The 18033-nt window shown below is 39.4% G+C and overlaps 1 protein-coding gene across 1 annotated transcript in view; it reads right to left on the bottom strand.

Moving 5' to 3' along the window:
• Positions 1–13021, bottom strand: part of LOC150087318 (lactadherin-like) — a 209092-nt gene extending 196071 nt beyond the window's left edge. The window contains exon 1 of the mRNA XM_090371983.1: positions 12826–13021. The gene's annotated coding sequence lies outside the window, so the exon portion shown is untranslated. The remainder of the gene's footprint in view (positions 1–12825) is intronic.
• Between the last annotated feature and the right edge of the window lie 5012 nt (positions 13022–18033).

The raw sequence follows: 18033 nt of genomic DNA, 5'->3' as shown, positions 1-18033 counted from the left end.
AAGAATAATAAATATACAGTTGTAATTAAACTGAACGGCTAAGTTTAGAGAACTTAAAACTGTAGAGTTTTTATTTTATTAAGCTTTGTATAAAGTTATAATCTTAGTAATTAACTGATAAGAAGATTTTTTTCTATTTATTAAGTAAAGCGGTCCCAGCCAACTTACGGCAACCCCACTGTCAGTTACACGTAATTTAGCAGTACTCTAATATATTCCTTCTCCTGTTTTCCCAGGTACAGGGAGGAAAAAACACGACCAAAACATATACATATGAAAAAAAACTGAGCATAATCAAATTACATAAAAAATAAATATACATATAAAATAATATAATTAAATTTCAGACAAAGTCTAAACTTCATCGCAAAGATCTGTTCAGAGTCTGTTGGAAAGCCAGCAGCACAAGGAGCTGCCGAGAACAGAAATGCCAGCACAAGGAGCTGGAGTCAGTGGATATAGCAGACTTGTGCCTCCACCAAAGCAAAGCCTTTCAGAACGATTCCAGTAGACGGAGCTAGTTTCATCATGTCCCTGAGAGAAAATACAATGGCCCAATGATCAGAGTTTTAGGTAATCCGGCACTACACCATACCGCATTATCGATCCAAGGCTTCCAGATGCAGAAGAGTCTTCCTCCTAACAAATATAGCAGTTATAAAGGCCTAGAAAGCCAAGAAGTTCTCCTGTTTATCAACTAGAATCGTCTCGCAGCCTTCTGCCATAAGACAGATTACTCACCCTAGATACCAATTCATTTCGTAGATCGCTGTACTGCTCACAGATCACAGTTGTATGCACAACTGTGATCGCTGTACTGCTCACAGTTTTGTATACAGTGTTATGTTCCCATGATTCCTAAATCGTGCCACTTTACATTAATCGAACCATGACCAGTCAATAAGAACATACAGTGGCGGACAAAAAAACTGAATAATCTTAAAAAAAAGTAACATTTGTAGTGAAGAGTATAAGTTTTTGTTTGATTACAGTCATTTTGTTTGTAGCAAAGCAAAGATATTGCGTCAGATAACGCTTCTATTGCATCAGACAGTAATTGCAAGGTATTGCATCAGCAGTTTAAACACGGCGCTGGAAGGGTATACACGCTCATTAGTATCCTGTTTTGCGGAGATGTAAGCATGGCTCCATAAGTTCAGTTCACACCAAGAAAAAAAAAGTGTAGCTGTTACTCTGTGCCAGGAAGGGTTTTATATGCGTGTTACCGCTGATAAAATAGGCTGCCACCAGTCAACATTATCCCGGGTGCTTAAATTAAAGCATGAAACTGGTAATGTGAAGAGAAGACCTGGATCAGGCCGTAGGAGAGTGACTACGCCTTCCCAAGATCGCTATATGAAACGGCTATGCCTTCGTAATCGCCATACTAGTGCTCCTGATCTAAACCTGGACTTTGAGATGGCCTCTGGTGTTGAAACAAGTGCACGAACTATCCAAAGACAGCTTTCGGAACGTGGTCTGCATACTATCGGCCCAAGAAGAAGAAGAAGAAGAAGAGGCCTTTGCTGACCCAACAAATGAGGAAGAAGCGACTTGCTTTGGCTAAAACGCGTTTCATTGACAAAAGAGCAATGGAACATCGTCATCTTTTTTGACGAATCGAAATTCAACCTGAATAGCTCGGATGGAAAGCGATATGTCAGAAGACGAAAATCGGAGGCATACCATCCTGGCTGCATAACACCGACTGTAAAGTTCCCCGCCGGTCAGATGGTTTGAGGATGCATAATAAGCAAAGGGGTGGGGCGAATTAAGTTTATCAACGGAACGGTGAATGCAGAAACCTACATTGCTCTCTTGGAGGAGTGCCTGAAACCCGTTATTAGGGATCACCACACAGCCGTCCAAAACTACATTTTTCAACAGGACTCAGCACTTTGCCACGCAGAAAAATTGGTAAGTTTTATGCTATTTAGATTTAATGATGAGTTTGTCTTCTTGTCTCACAAGGCTTAAAACATACTTACACCAATGTTTCCCTTGTTTTTCTCCCTTAAGGTGCAGTCATTCCTCAGAAATGCTGGCATTACAGCGTTGGACTGGCTCGGAAACAGTCTATATTTGAACCCTACTGAAAATTGCTGGTACATAAAATTGCTCAGAAGAAGCCAACAAGTAAGATTCAACTGCAGGAAAACATTGTAAGGGTGTGGTACCACAAAATTGAGCAACCGTATATCCAGAAGTTGATTAACTCTATGCCAGATCGTTGCAAGGCTGTAACTGCAACTGGAGGAGGAACAACAAAATATTGAGGACTTATTTTGCTGATTTACAGTACTCAAGTTCGAATAGCAAAGCTTAATAAATGGTACTCACCTTTATTAAGCTTTGCTATTCGAACTTGAGTCCAATCATATTGGTATTTTAAGAAATTCTATAACTTATCTAATTGTCAAACTATAAGATACTTTAACGATTATATCTACACTTTATCTGCACTTCCTATTTAATTCTTGATAAAGGTGAGTACCGTTTATTAAGCTTTGCTATTCGAACTTGAGTCCGAACGTAATAGTATTATTATGATTTACAGTACATAATAATACTATTACGTTAACTTGTCATTTCAGTTTGTATTCGTAAATGCAATAAAATGTATGTTTGGTTGTCATGATTGCCTTTTGCATGATTTTTCATATTTCCCTTAATTGCTTATAAATATCTTCCCTTTGGGAAATATCTTCCCTTTGGGAAGATATTTATGGCAATTAGGTACATTAGGTGGAGTTTTTTATTGGATTTCATTCACAGATATATATATATATATATCCCATCGAACAAATGCATTTCGAACATTTCTTGCAACCTACAGTACAGTGCAAAACACATTATTTGCAAAATTCACAAGTAATGGAGTTTTTTTGTTTGCCACTGTAGCTTGTAAGTTTGGTGCAAACCAGTTAAACTTTATCGAGGTTGCATTTCTTATATCTGGGAAATAGTTTTGTGTAATTCGTCCTCTATCACAAACACTCCAACGCTCCTGCCAGACATTTACCAGAGCGTCCCAGATTCTTTCTTTTCCTTCCTGGAATCTGTCAACATGTCCACCTCTATATTCAGAAAAGAACAGGGAATGCCACGGCTGACGGAGTAAGCCAACGCACAGTACACCAAATGCAAATCTATAGGCAATTTTCCAGTCACAACTTGCAAAGCTGGAGTCGACACAGTTCTGTATGTCATGCACATCCTAAGGAGCATTACTCTTTGAATGGAACTGAGCTTTCTAATAAATACGTTTCCACTTACACTCTCAAACCAAATTAGTGCACCATACATTACCATGGGGATAAATACACACTCATATAGCAAATTCAGCACCTTACCTTTTATTCCCCAGCCAACCCTAGTGATTCGAGTAATCATCCTAATAAATTTCCTCACCTTTTCTGATAGATATGTAACTTATGAGCTGAAAGTCAAAGATCCATCAAGCATAATGCCTAGATATTTTAATTGCCTTGCCGATTTTAGGCTCAACCCATTCATTCTCACAACTGGGGATCTTCTACCCGAAAAATGACCCATGAAGACCATTGTCCTTGTTTTGATTCTTGATACAGTCAGTTTATGTAGCCTGCACCAGTTATTAGATTCAAGAAAAACCTGCTGTGATTTGGTTTCTAGTTGAGTCCGTGAATATCATTCAATAGGCAGCACACGATCGTCAGCATATGCCACCATCTCTGTATGCTCAAAGTCCCTACGCAACCAGTTCTCCACAACTAGGTTCCACACTAGCGGGCCAAAAACCGATCCTTGTGGGCATCCCCTGGTCACCTTTCGTACAATGGAACCAACCGACAAATTAACAGTCACTGTCCGATGCGTGAAGTAGGCCTTTACCACCCTAAAGATCTTAGTTGAACAGCCTGCAAGTCGCAACATCATAAGAACGCTGCTCCATTGAATGGAGTCAAAAGTTCTCTCAAAGTTAATAAAGATTCCAAGGACATACTTACAGTTCGAGCCTAATATATAGTTCCGCAATGCCCGAAGAGCATCTTCTGTTCCACCTGGAGTAAACCCATATTGTCTGCCAGACCAGTGTGGAACTATTATAGGCTCGAACAGTAAGTATGCACTTCGAATCTTTATTGACTTTGAGGGAGCTTTTCAGTATCAGCTTTAATAAGGCATCCTTCCATGGTGATGGAAATACCCCATCACGCAGACAGCTATTAAAGACTTCAAGAAGGATCCCTAGTATCAGTCGAGGAGCCCATTTAATGACCTCTCCTTAAATGAAGTCCATCCCCAGGTATTTATTGTTCCTTATGTGCTGTACTGTATCACAGAGCTCAATCAGACTAAAGGAATCCTCATCGTGTACCCCAGTGTAAGCATGATTCAGCCTTTTCATCAACGTATGTTCCTCATCATCTTCCTCAGAGATAGTATCTCCAATCAGATGATCAGAAAATCGTAGACATACTTTCTCTCCAACTCGTACTTTCCTGGTCCAAACCTCCAATAGAGTATGCCATATCTCCATTATATGTTTTAGTCTTGCCAGTACATAGCTTATATACAATTCCACATGAGTTCTCATTATCCACTGTTCTAACCAACATTTCCCAGGCGGTGAATTTTGATTTAGATATCATACGCACGTATGCACTGATACTCTACTTTAAGTACATTAGCTTCCTCCTCCCCATTGTTAAGCCGACTCCTTTGGTACCTTTTCCGTGCTTTATGAACCTGCTTCCGAAGCTGGCTTAACTCACCAGACCACCATTTAACTGGAATCCTATTACAGTTCTTTTGCTTCATAGATGTGAAGAAGAAGAAGAAGAAGAAAATCTTTATTGTACAGTAAAGATACAATAATGTGCCCGCCACAGCCAGGAGGCCAGGGGCTTGACAATGATATAGAAATATAAAAATATGTACAGTATAAAAATTTGTGCAGTATAAAATATTACATAACAATTAAAAACGTAGCATTAGCCATTCAATAGATATGAGTATGTACATAGTTGTGAGGCAGACAGTACACCAAGGTATGTACACGTTCATATGTACAAAGCACATATTTAAGCATATTCACACAAGTCAGAAAATTTCACAGTGCCACGTTATTGTTCGGTATTGCATTTTCTTGTGAAGACAGTTCGTCGATTTTCCTGCGACGTGCCGTTATGCACCTCATAGGAGATAGAAGATGGAGATATCAGTATGAGTCGACATCAGGGGCCAAACAAAAGGGGAACAAGTTCGGCCAACGAGCGCCTGTAATTGCGATCAGAAGCGAATTTCTGCAGGTCAACTCCGATCATTAGCAGGGCTTGTACTGTAGGAAGTACTTGTCCAGGTAGGAATCTGTCACTGATCTTCAGCCTGTTCCGTTGTAGCTGAAGAAGAGGGGTGGCTCGTAAGGACGGAAGTGGAACATGCCACTGGCATATATCCCAGAAGTCAGGGGAGTTGATTTTGCCAACCAGCATTTTGACTGTGGTCACAGTTCTCCTCATGCTGATTATTTGAGGCAGCCGTGGGATTTGGAGTTGGTCGGCCATGCTGGTGGTCCTCTGCTGAGGGGGGAGTCGATGTTTGTGGGTTGCCCACTTCAATATCCAGTATTCACTGGCGAAGATGGGCTTCATGAGAGAAGGTACTGCGGATGTCCATATTTCAGAGGCATACAGAAAGGTAGGATACACAATGGTTTCCAGATATCTGATTGTGGTTCTTGCGTCTGTGTTATGAAGAAGATGTTGACGGGCAATCCAGCGCATTCGGTTGATCTTGCGTAGAACACATTCGATGTGACAGTTGAACCTAAGGTTTGGGTCGAAGGTTACACCGAGATCTTTGTGTTTAGTAACACTTGGAATAATTGCGCCCTCCAGTGAGGGTTGTATGAATGTGGGACACTTCTTCAGAGAAAAAACCATAATAACGGATTTTTGGGGGTTCAGTTTGAGACCGAAATGGTTGAGATGGCTAGAGAAAGCTGTGATCTTATTACAGATTTCCGATGTGATCACTCCCCTGTCGGCTGATGGTGGTATTTCCGTTAGGAACTTTATATCGTCGGCGTAGGTAATGACATCATCTCTGTTACACACAAACGGAATAAGGAGGGCTGTAAAAAGTAACCCCGATAAAACGCCACCTTGCGGCACACCAGCATTGATGGATCGGGTATAGCAGAGGTTACGATGAGTGAGGTACACTGTTCTGTTCCGGAGGAGCGAGTGCAGAAAAGCGAAAACGTCACCTTTGATCCGAAAGAAATTGGTTAGGAGATTCAGAAGGGCTGAGATGTTGAGGCTATCAAAAGCAGCTTCAATATCGGCATAAACAACCGCCATTTCTGATTTGGCCTCAAATGCATTTAAAATTTCCGTTTGGACTGCCAGAAGGTTGGAGACAGTTGATCTATTAGGGAGAACATAATGGAGTTGTTTTGATGATTGTGGAAGAAGATGGCGTGTTATATGCGGAAGAAGAACTTTTTCCAGTAGCTTTAGGAGCGTGGATGCAGTGGAGATCGGTCTATAGTGCTTCGGCTGGCTTGGTAGTTGAACTTTAGGTAGTGGGGCAAGACTGTATTTGCTCCAGGATGCCGGAAACACTCTATGGGAGAGGATGGAGTTGAACAAGTAGAGCAGAGGATCAAGGATATATGGACTGAGGCACTTTACGATGAAATGTGGGACATTATCGATGCCAGCGGTGCATGACGGACGCAGCGAGTTGATGGCTTGACGAAGCTGCTGTCGATCGATTTGAATAGAAAACAGCTCATCATCTGGACTTGAAATGGGGTCTGGTTGGTAATCATATGGTTGTGTGATGTTGTCTTGGAATCTGGCTACATAGTTGATCCATTCAACTGGATTGAAATTGGAATCTGGTTCAGAGTTATGGGTATATGGCACTTTGCCTTTGGATAAGGTCTTGTCAGTGTATTCTTTAATGGCTTGCGATTTCAGTCTATTAAACAGTGCTCTAGCTTTGGAGTACTGAGTTCGGTCATATGCTGTACCAGACTGTTTCCATTGTTTATGGAGGGACTGTTTGCACTTGAAACTGTGATTTAGCTCCGAAGACCACCAAGCATTAGTTCTAGCGGAGATACTGACCTGTTTAGCTGCTGAGAACATAGTAACAGTGTGCAACCATCTAGTTAATATGTCTAGAGCCAGTTCCGGATCTCCTGATTCGAGAACTTCCCAGGGAATTAATCTTGTTGCATAAAGGCATCTGTTCGGTTGTAGGAAGGTGGGAGAGATGATGATCTTCCTTTTGACGTAGTGGGAGACATTAAAGTTGGGCGTTGGGAGCTGCAATAGGACTACGATGGGTTCATGATCGGATTCAAAGTGAGTTTCGGGTTTAATGTCGACGCTACAGGAACCAGACGATAATATGAGATCCAGGCGATGAAGACCTCTAGTTGGGCCTTCGTTTATGATCCTGAGGCCACTAGGTGCAATCTTAGCCATAAGTGACTCATGAAGATGTTGGAGATTTGGTGGTAAGTTAAAATCCCCACAGATGAGGTGGATAGCAGATGTGTGAAGCGTATTTATTAGCCAGGATGCAATATCATTGATTGTCTGAGCATCGGGGGTTGGGGGTGTATATATTGCACCGAGATCTAATAAGCAAGAGTTGATCTTGACCGTTACTATCAATGCTTCGAATAGATTGGATTTGCTGGAGACTACATGTACGAACTCAAGTTTACTGGCATTTATGAAAACAGCAACGCCCCCACCACAGGTATGAGAGCGGGAGGTGAAGAAAGATTTGTAACCAGCAGCTTGGGCGGAGGCAATTGATTCTTGTTGTGGTTCCAGCCAGGTTTCAGACATGCAGATGACGTCAGCCATTTGGGACAGAAGCATCTGCTCAAGTGTCTCGAGCTTATTCCGAATACTACGAACATTTTGATAAAAAATCTTGAGTGTAAGGTGACACGAGACCTTCACGAGTGCTGATTCGAGGACATTATTTATTTTCTTTGTTGGCTTTTTAGCACGGTTAGTTACAATAGTTGGTATGAGCTGAGGGTGGATTTCATTGTAGCTGTGGTATTGCAGAGATTGATGAGAGGTTTTGTCATCGGGGTATGTATAGGGCTCATCATCGTGTGACCCTGATTCCTGGTTTTGGGGCTTCTGAGAATAGGAATGCCTATCAAACCGTCACGCTTGGGAGCAGTCTTGGTGGGATAGCGCATTAGCCATGGCTAGGCGTGGGGTGATATTGGATTTAGGTTCATAGTATGGCCTGAGTAGTGATCCAGACGGCCAGAGAGCAGTCGCTGATATGGAGCTGAAATTCTGTGCATCGCACTCAACTTTGAACGATGTATGCAGGGGTGTTTTCTTAAGAAGTGTGACGGACACAGTAAAGTGCAGCTCATGCATTATGTATGACGCGATATCATCTGGAGTTGTATTTGGGGCCAGTCGGGAAACGAATAGACTTCGTCGAAGACGGACAGTTGGTGGATTCATCGCCTGCAGCCTGGAGGTGGCCGAGGTGCCCATTTTAAACGATCGCCTTCTCTTTAGTACATTTGGGGTTCCCGTTTTACCTTCTTCAGGATGGCGAGGCTTACTGCAGTAACTCTGGGCCACAAGTGTAGGAGGAGGTGCAGCTACAACTTCCGCCCGGGATGGTTGTAATGTTTGCAGTGGGGGGCCGCAATTGTGGATTTCAGGTTTCTTCGGCATTGTAGGTTGATACACTCGGCTTGAGTACGAGTAAGGCTCGACGATAGTTTCAGGATTGGGTTTCCATTGCAATGTAGTAGATGGCTTCTGTGATTTGTGGAGTGGGACACTAAGTGGTTTATCTGGATTAGCTGATTCTTCCGTAGGATTGGCAGGGTTTCTGGTCTGGTTTTCCTGGCAAGGAAGTTCTTTGGCTATCTGGATCTCGGGGCAATTTAGTGTTTGGCCAGAATTCAGTGCATTAGTGCTGTAGGATAAGTTATTGTGATCCTGATTAGTAGCGCAGGTCTGAGTTGTAGCGCATTTAATAGCTGGACCACCATCATTACATGTACACAAACTTGGATCTTGAGAAAAGTTATCAGCTATGGCGGATACGTAGTTATTAGTAGTGCAGAGCATACGGTGTTTGATATCTTCAAGTATTGATGTTATAATAATTTCAAGTGATTTACGGTTCTTGAAGAGGCACGTGGAGTGGCTAGGAAACAAAGATTCAGCAAGCGAAAAGTCAGTTTGTGTAGACACATTAGTAAACATGATAGAGGGTGGGGAGTTCCTTCTTTGGGGATCTGCATGCATTGTTGGCTGTGCATGCGGGATATTGGCGAAGTCTTCTGTTTGAGTTGCTACAGTGGCGACACTGCGATGGTGGGACTTATCCTTTGCGTCTGTTAAGTTAGAGAAGCTAGAGTCTTCATCATCAGGGTCAACCGAACAGGTTGCGGCGTTAGTGATATCACAATGGGAAATAAGCCGTTCCACGGATCCGGCCCTTATATCTGGGAAGCAGTTCGTTGGATGAAATGTATCAGCAGCTGAGGTGCTGGAAGTGGGTGATGTATCATTATCATCTGCTAATGGAACTGCGATCGCTTCACCAACTTGATTATCTGTGCAACTGGTAAACTGCTCGCAGGACCTAAATTTTTTCGGCTGGTTGTTCTTGCAAGGAACGCACGTGAAATTCTTGCGACGCGGGGCATTTAATTTATGTAGGGATTTTAGGCCCGAACATGATTCGCAAAGCAGGGCGAAACATAATTTACACGAGACCACTTCACTGACTTCTTTGTTGCAGCGGCTGCAAACGACAGTAGTCGTCTTTAGTTGATTTTTGGTGTTCCTGGTCGGCATTGCAGTATGACGGAAAGCGACAGTAATGATTTTAGTAGTTACCCTACCAGGGCGGAAAAACGAAGGCGAAGCAGAACACTTTTGACAATTGCTCTAAAGGGATTAGGCGGTGTTTGTGGTAGCACAACTCCCTAGTTTATTTCAGGCGAAGTCTTTAAAACAGCCGGAGGCAATGACCTAGATACCAAGAGGTGGGAGCACTCACAGTCGTCGAACACTGGTTGTCAATAGCCAACTGCTTTTGTTCTACAGTTGGACAATGGAAGTACTGTATCGTATTGATACAATCAGTCAAGAAATAATATATTAAAAAAACATTACCTGAGGAAGATGTAAGCGATTTGGCATCATTACCGGACAGATCATCACCAGAGGAATTCTTTAGAACATCTTTCTCGAAAATCAAAACAGTATAACCGCACAAATTAGTAACTTTAATCGGAGCTGATTCGCATGCTGCCACACACTATACGCGCAGGTACAATGTGCTGCAAGCCTCAAAGTGAGAGTGCTGAAGTAAGTACACTGCATTCTCTCCAGATATCTTACTGAACGTCCCAATGCCCAGATTCCCAAGTCGGACATGAATATGTTTGTGAAACCTATCCCACTTTGCATTTTTGATAGCAAATTTCATGTCAAGGATGACTTATTTTATTATCATGAATTACTATTTGCTAATGCGCCTGAAATGTAACGCACTGCGTACATTAACTGACGTTTTTAACTGTCTAGGTGCATATAAACAAAAAGTAACGAAAAAATCTTCTGACTAGTCGAAACGGGACGTGCGGTACCAAATTGCCAAACTATTCTGTACTACATCACAGCCCACTTCTTCAGTCCGGATGAAAAACAGGTAATTTATTTGATAGTATTTTAGAATTACGTGATTAAACTTGCTGAGGTAGGCTTTTTAATAGCCTTGATATTGCTTATTATTTTTACCCATTCATTTCTGTACATAACTGTAATATTTGCTTCTGTATAATCTAATTTAAAGTTTGCAACTTATAATACAGCAATGTTCAGAAACTGAATTATGCAGTTATATAAAATCATTTGCTTTGTACTTAGGAAAATTATGAAACTTTAAATAATATCTAGTACAGTACTATAAATCACTTTCAAAACTCGACACTTAATACGTCTGTATATTGTTATTTTATTAGCATTTTATGTATTGTATTTTTTTTTTTTTTTTAACTAAAGCAAAGATTACCGGTACGCACCTTCACCTCCTGAAAGGAGGCCAAATGCCGGTAGAACGTTTCATGTGAAATGGGCTTGATTTCAAAATGGTTGAGTATTCTATAGAAAAGAAAATAAGGTGAACGGTGTATCGTCTTACCACAACTTAATTTAATTGAGATTTATATAACCCGATCGGAGAAAACTTGTTTTTCTACTAAATATATCAATAAACAAAACTTTCACAAATTTAAAAACATATATATGTACCAACCAAATAGTAAAATTCTTTAACATAATATAATATAGTATATAATGCAAGCAGTTTGAACTATAACGTGTTTAATTTTAGGAGATTAAATTAGATACTAAAATAATTTAACATTAATATCTACATTAAAACATTTACGTTATTACCTACATGTATGATTGTCAGTAATGGTGTAGCTAGAAATTTTGGACTTTGGTGTGCAGAGAACACTGAAGGGCCCTGGTATGTTTGTTTGTTTGTTGTTTGATTTTTAGGAGCATTAGCAACTAAGGTCATATTGCTCCGGGAATATGCGGTGGTCATTCCTTGACCTTTCCGCATCCTCCGTATTTGGTGGTGACGGGCACGAACCCCGGTCTAATCAAGAAGCGTCTGCTATGCACTGCTGCTCCTTCCCACCTGGATACGAAGGCGCCCGGCCCTGGTATATTTTTATCAACACGAAACGCGACTGCCTCACTCATTAAAATATTATTTATGATGTACATTTTACGTAACATTCAACAAATCTAAACTATTAAAAAGTTAGTACTGTACGTTAAACTAAGCAAATTTAATGGTCTGTAACAATATAATTAGGTGCTATAATTGTACGTTATAATTAATTACTTCGTTATTAATGTATTACTATACGATCATAATTAATATATAAATTTGGCTCTTATTTAAAAAAACCACCCTCCTTATCTTTATGTTTGCAATATCACTAATTAGTTCTTTTAAGTTCAATTTTGGCGGCTTTCATGTGCTCAATAGCCAATATAGCGAGCTAGTTTGCCTTTACAGAATTTTTTTTTGTAGTCTTTAACTTTAACATTTTTAATTTACTAAATGACCTATCAGCACTAGCCACCGTTACCGGAAATGTAAGAAATAACGTATGATGGCAGTCTACTATTATATAATAATAGTAGTAGTAGTAGTAGAAAGATAGTTTTCTTTCTATAGTTTTTATAAAAAAATATCGGGAAAGACCCGTGGGCCCCCCCTGTCTTCATGGGCTTTTACGCTTTGCTAATTCTAGCACCCTGATAGTTGCGCCTCTGATTGTCGGCATTTACATAGCTTATCTTTTTGAATTTAGATGCTATAGTGAAAGTAGAGTCCCGTAATTTTGATAAAATAAAAAATAATAATAATAAAAAAAACGTGAAAAAAATGAAAGAAAAAGAAAAAAAAAACTTGAAAATGGAAGAGAAAAAAACTGGCGAAAAATCAAAGAAAAACTTGGATGACAGGGTTATCTGCATAGTTGGTCCCTAAAGACTGCATAATCCTAGAGAAATATCCCCACCGCAGTTGGTTCAATACTAGAAATCTTTTATCATAACTTTAGTTATAAAAGCACAGATTCGGATAATAACATGAAGTTCAGATCAACGAGAAAATAAATTTACAAAGCTCACTCTGTTCTTGTCTATCCTACGAGTGATAGTAATTTAACAGAACAAAGTGTTAAAAGCCACTTTACTATACAGTAACACTTAGTAAACAATATCTTACCTGTTTTATATAACAATGAGAATTTTAAACAGTGGGTGAGGTTTTTGGACGGCATTCAAATACCAATGCGCTAAACATCGTAATAAATTCTCGCTTCTCCACTAAGTGTATCCACTGCCTTACCATAGCGCAGGGGTAAACGATCTTTTTACCTGAGAAGATTAGCTTAGTTTCTTTCGAGACTGCATCACACATCTTTAACTTATCGAACATTATTACATTATGAAAATCTTAAAAAAAGAAAAAAAAAACAGCACGAAAAAGGCTTTTTTCGACCTTTCGAAATCACTGCCGATACTTTCAGTAATACATTAGTCCACTGCTTTGAAAGCAGGCCACGCGTTATCCACAGCGCGCGAACGCGTTTTCCAATCACGTGATTGAAGTCTCAACCTATGACGTGTTGATTACACGGTATAGGGTAGAAGGAGCGCTTGCCACTAGGTTATATTTTGCTGTCTTTGAATGGCTGTTTTCGTTGCTATTTGGTAGTATACTTGCACTCAGTCCGAATAAACGTGTATTCTAAGTACCATTCGGTCTTGAGAAATACTAAAATATTTCTTTATTATTATTTTTAATATAATTTCATAACTTTAAAGTACTTAACTGAATTCCCTATTTGCATTTAGAAAAGCGTACATAGATTGCGTGCTAATCATCGTATAATAAATGTTCTAATAAAAAAAGATTAGATTTAGGAGAAAAAATCTATAAAGTGCATTAATTTTATTATAATCTGTAAATAATTTGAATAAATTTAATATAAATAAATAATTTGTAAATTTAATTAATTTACAAATATCACCACTGGTACAGTATAATTATTGAGCAAACTCAGTATTTAAAATTCAAGGATCATAAGATTACAAAGTCATGACAGATAAATCTTTATCCCTGCACTCATCATCTGTTATGACTGTAATCTTATGGACCCTTGAATTTTAAATACTGGATTTGCACAATAATTATATGTCCTGGATTTTTTTTACGTACCATTTATCATGCTATGCCAGCGGTGAAATGAAGCGGACTTGTATAGACCCCAGCCTGTTTGAAAGAAGGTTTTTATGTGGTGACCAAAGACGCTGCATAATCCAGGCTGGAGAGTACTAATCGTCTATAAAGCTGGGTCTCGAATCTACAAGACCTGAACATGTAGACAAATATTTGATTATTCCTAGAGACCGCATTAAATGATGTTAGTGTGGTTGACTTAATTGATAAATTCGAGGTTAAAAGCAAAGAAGTCCTTGTGATCTTGTACAGATCTGAGATTCATATTATTTATTGAGTAGAAGAATAGGATGGGTTTACGATTGGGGTACCGGATAGTAGAAACTACACGAAACTCCTTTACTAGGCTTGATCGTCATGACATAAGAGCAAGCCAGTCAACGGTGAACGTAAAATGCTATTGTATGCAAGTGTGGTCTCCAAGAGAGATGTATTTGTAAATTTTAATGTCATCAGCAAATAGTAGACAGTGAACTTGAAGGCAGACAGAGATTTGAGGTCATTGACGGACTACTAAGACATGTTAGTTAATTTACGCTTGCGTAGCACTTCAGGCACTAGATTTTTATTACTTAAATTATTGGATTTTTTTTTTTTTTTTTTTTTTGATAAATAGAAGCGAAAGTAAATAACTAATTATCTTGTTTCCAATTAATCATTAATTGTTTACACTACATTACAAATGTCTCCCAGCGCAATATCCGCTCCACATTTTGTGATACTATACTTTATAATCAACAACGCAGGTTTTGTGATGTAATAAATTAAACAATAATAGTATATATACTGCAAACGCTTTTGTGATGCAATTTACTTATTTCTTCCTGGATTTTAATAACAACTGAAATATGACATATATTTAACATTGCTACTGTAGTTAATATAATGAGCGAATAGTAATAATTCATTATTTATGTATTTAGTAAACTAATAACAAAAAACGAACAACAAGCAACGAATTTTATGGGTGAGCCGAGAACATTCCGTTTCAGCGCATTCGCCATATTGTCCATTCGTTTTTCCAATGAGCGCATGGCATATATATGTATATAGAAGTATATGTATAGCTTTATGATATGTATAGGGGAGGAAAGAAGAAGAAATGGTAATTTCTATTATTCCGATTTTAATGAAATTGGAACGACTGGAAAAATCTTTCCGAAAAAGTCAAATATGAAATTTCATGAAAATCCATCCTCTGGGAATCGAATTATTACACAGGACGGATAGATGGACAAACATGATGAAGATAATGGACGCTTTACGCATACATGCTAATACGTCTTAAAAACAGAAGACGAAGTGGTGAACTTTATGGGACGTCTGAAAAGATGTGGAGAGAAGCTTCTGTCATTAATAAGTCTGGCGAATTATAATAAAATACTGTAAAATCAATACAGTATTTTTCATATTAACTGTTATTAATTTAACGATTAAGTAACAGGTATATTTACGTCACAAAGTGCGGCCTCCCATCCCACTGTAGAAGTTAACCTCTGCAGAACGAATGGGATTACTGGATTAGACCGAAATACAGACTATGTATAAGTATAGTGCGAAAGCATCAATAATACATAGCCAAATCTGAATGAACAGAATATTAACAAAGCGGCATCGTTTTAAGTTATATCTCATATTGTGAATACCTTCACAACGAATTCTGTTCATTCAGATTTGGCTATGTATTATTGTTGCTTTCGCACTATACTTATACATAGTCTAGACTCTTCCATAGCTTGAGGCTTACGCCCTAAATGCTTTATACCGAAATACAGTTAAGTCGAAATTTTTAAAAGCAGCAGAATTTGAGATAGTTGTTATATTATTTATAAAATTTACAGTATTAATGTATAAAATTAAAGTAAATTAGAGTAGATTACGAAACTCTCACGCTGCAGCAAAAAATTCTTGTAAATTATTTAATTTAAAAGAAATATGTCTAATTGGCAAGTCTAATTCTCATAGATGATTGAACTTGTTAATTATTGTGGGATAGACGAATAGTAAAAATGCAGCTTAATTCTGAAAGAAATAATTTTAGAAACCAAATTAATATTAGTATTTATTAATATTGAAAACACAACTATATTTAGTGTTCGAATTCAGAAGTAGCTAACAGAGCGCTAATATTTGGCAACAGAAATATAATGATGTCTATATATATAAATAAATCTGCGGCCACTGAGGAATGGAGGCGTCTTCAACAAATCACGTTGTGAGGAAAATGGATGCTGGTCCAGTGCGGATTAGCAGATCGACCGCAGTTTAGCAGGTCAGAGGATTAAACCCCGGTCTACTCAAACAGTGCGCTCCCACTCCTGATCACCGGTTACGGAGGATAAATATAAAATAAAATAATTAATTCAATGCCAGTAGTGTGGCAAACAAAATGAGTGAAAATAAAATAAACCATATATCATAAGATAGCACAAAAATGGGGGGGGGGGGAGAAAGGGTATTGCAGAAGGAAACGTTCCTAAAATAATTTAGAACAAGCTAAAAGTTACAATATCATGTAGCAATATCAATATCAATTATAAGTTAGAATACCAATTAAAGAATATTTAATGGAGCCCCCCGCGCAGGCAGGCACCCTATTCCGAATTATGTGAAATATCATTTCAAAATTAAACGAAAGCCAACTACAATACAGGACCAAATGAAATCATAAACAAAATGAAAGACTGACCATTATGCCCCATCTCGACAGAGGACCACAAGACTAATATTGGCCAGGGAATCACTACATTTCATACATTACACAAATCCAAGCATACACTAACCAATAAACTGATTTATCTCAGTGCATAGGGGTTGCATAAGAATTTATGCAACCCCTATGCACTGAGTATATTGAATATACATTAGCTTCGTATATATTTTCTGTAAATTGCGTGTGTTCTGAGGTCGATTTTTTGTTTGCTGGAGAAACACTCGAGTTTCCGGGAGAAAAAACCATAATACCCTCGCCTGAGACCGACTATCCCAGCCACGTTGTGTAAAAGACTGGTAAAAATTCCTCCCGTCATTGACGGGATTCGAACTCTTCCTTTACACCGGGTGTGGATAGGACGGTGATCCTACCAACTGTGCTACCCACGAGGGCTGTATAAGGATTACCAAAAAGGTCACGTTACAGAAGTCGATACACAGATGCTCGAAAATATGGTCACATGACATCGGTAAGGCGTATGATCCCCTCCAACTGCTAAACATGCCTGACAGCGATAAACTATGCTAGACATAAGGGTGTCTATAAGATACTGTGGTAACAAATCCCATTCTTTGACCAGCGCAGACATTAGCTTACCAAGTGACCGAGGAGTTGGCATTGCGACGCCCAAGGGCGTTCCCTACATAAAAATCGATCGGATTTAAGTCTGGTGATTGTGCTGCTCTCGGCAGTCGTTGGATATCTTTAGTTTCAAGGTGTTCCTCAAATACTTGAGTTCCATGTGCAGTGGCGTTATCGTTAATGAAAAGAAAATCTGGGCTAACGGCACCCGTAAAAAGTCGCACATAGGGTTCAGGGATCTGTTCTCCGTACCTCTGCGCAGTTGCGGTACCTACCCCTATCAAAAAGACGAAGAGGGATGCGGCCGTTGATCATTATTCCGCCCAACACGAGAACGCCGCTTCCACTGTAAGTGTTCCTTTCTCTGATGTTGGAGGAATGGTACTGCATTCCCTGTAGTCTCCAGATGAAATAACGTGTAGAATCTGCATGTAGACTATAATGGAACTCATCAGACAACAGACTAGTCTTGGCGCACCATAGCCGTAGTTGCTAGTGCGCCAAAAAAATCCAAACAATCCAATCCAATCCAATCAGACAACAGAACTGTGCCCCATTTGTCAGGGCTCCAAGTCACATGTTCATGGCACCAGTGTCGACGAGCTCTGCGGTGGTTTGGGGTTAATGGGATTCTTGATTTTTGAGGCGGTGTTCCCTATGTGCCGAAAGAGGAGCTTAATGGGATACAAACTGCTGGCCTCCTTACGTAGAGTCCACTTGAATTGAGCCTTCTCAAGACATTCCGGTTGGAAATGTTTTCACCTGTGGCCGCAGAAACTTCAAGGAACAGTTGATGACAAGACATTGTAGGGATCCGTCTTGCTGCCAGAGCCAGATAGCGGTCTGTTCTGGCGAATTTAGCCCCCAGGCGACCCCAACTAGCTCAAATTGTAATG

This window comes from Mastigoproctus giganteus, chromosome 4, assembly GCF_048544385.1.
Source record: "Mastigoproctus giganteus isolate SK-2022 chromosome 4, ASM4854438v1, whole genome shotgun sequence".
Lineage (NCBI taxonomy): Eukaryota > Metazoa > Arthropoda > Arachnida > Uropygi > Thelyphonidae > Mastigoproctus > Mastigoproctus giganteus.
Note: the sequence above shows the minus strand (reverse complement) of the source record. Positions and strands in the feature narration are given on the sequence as shown.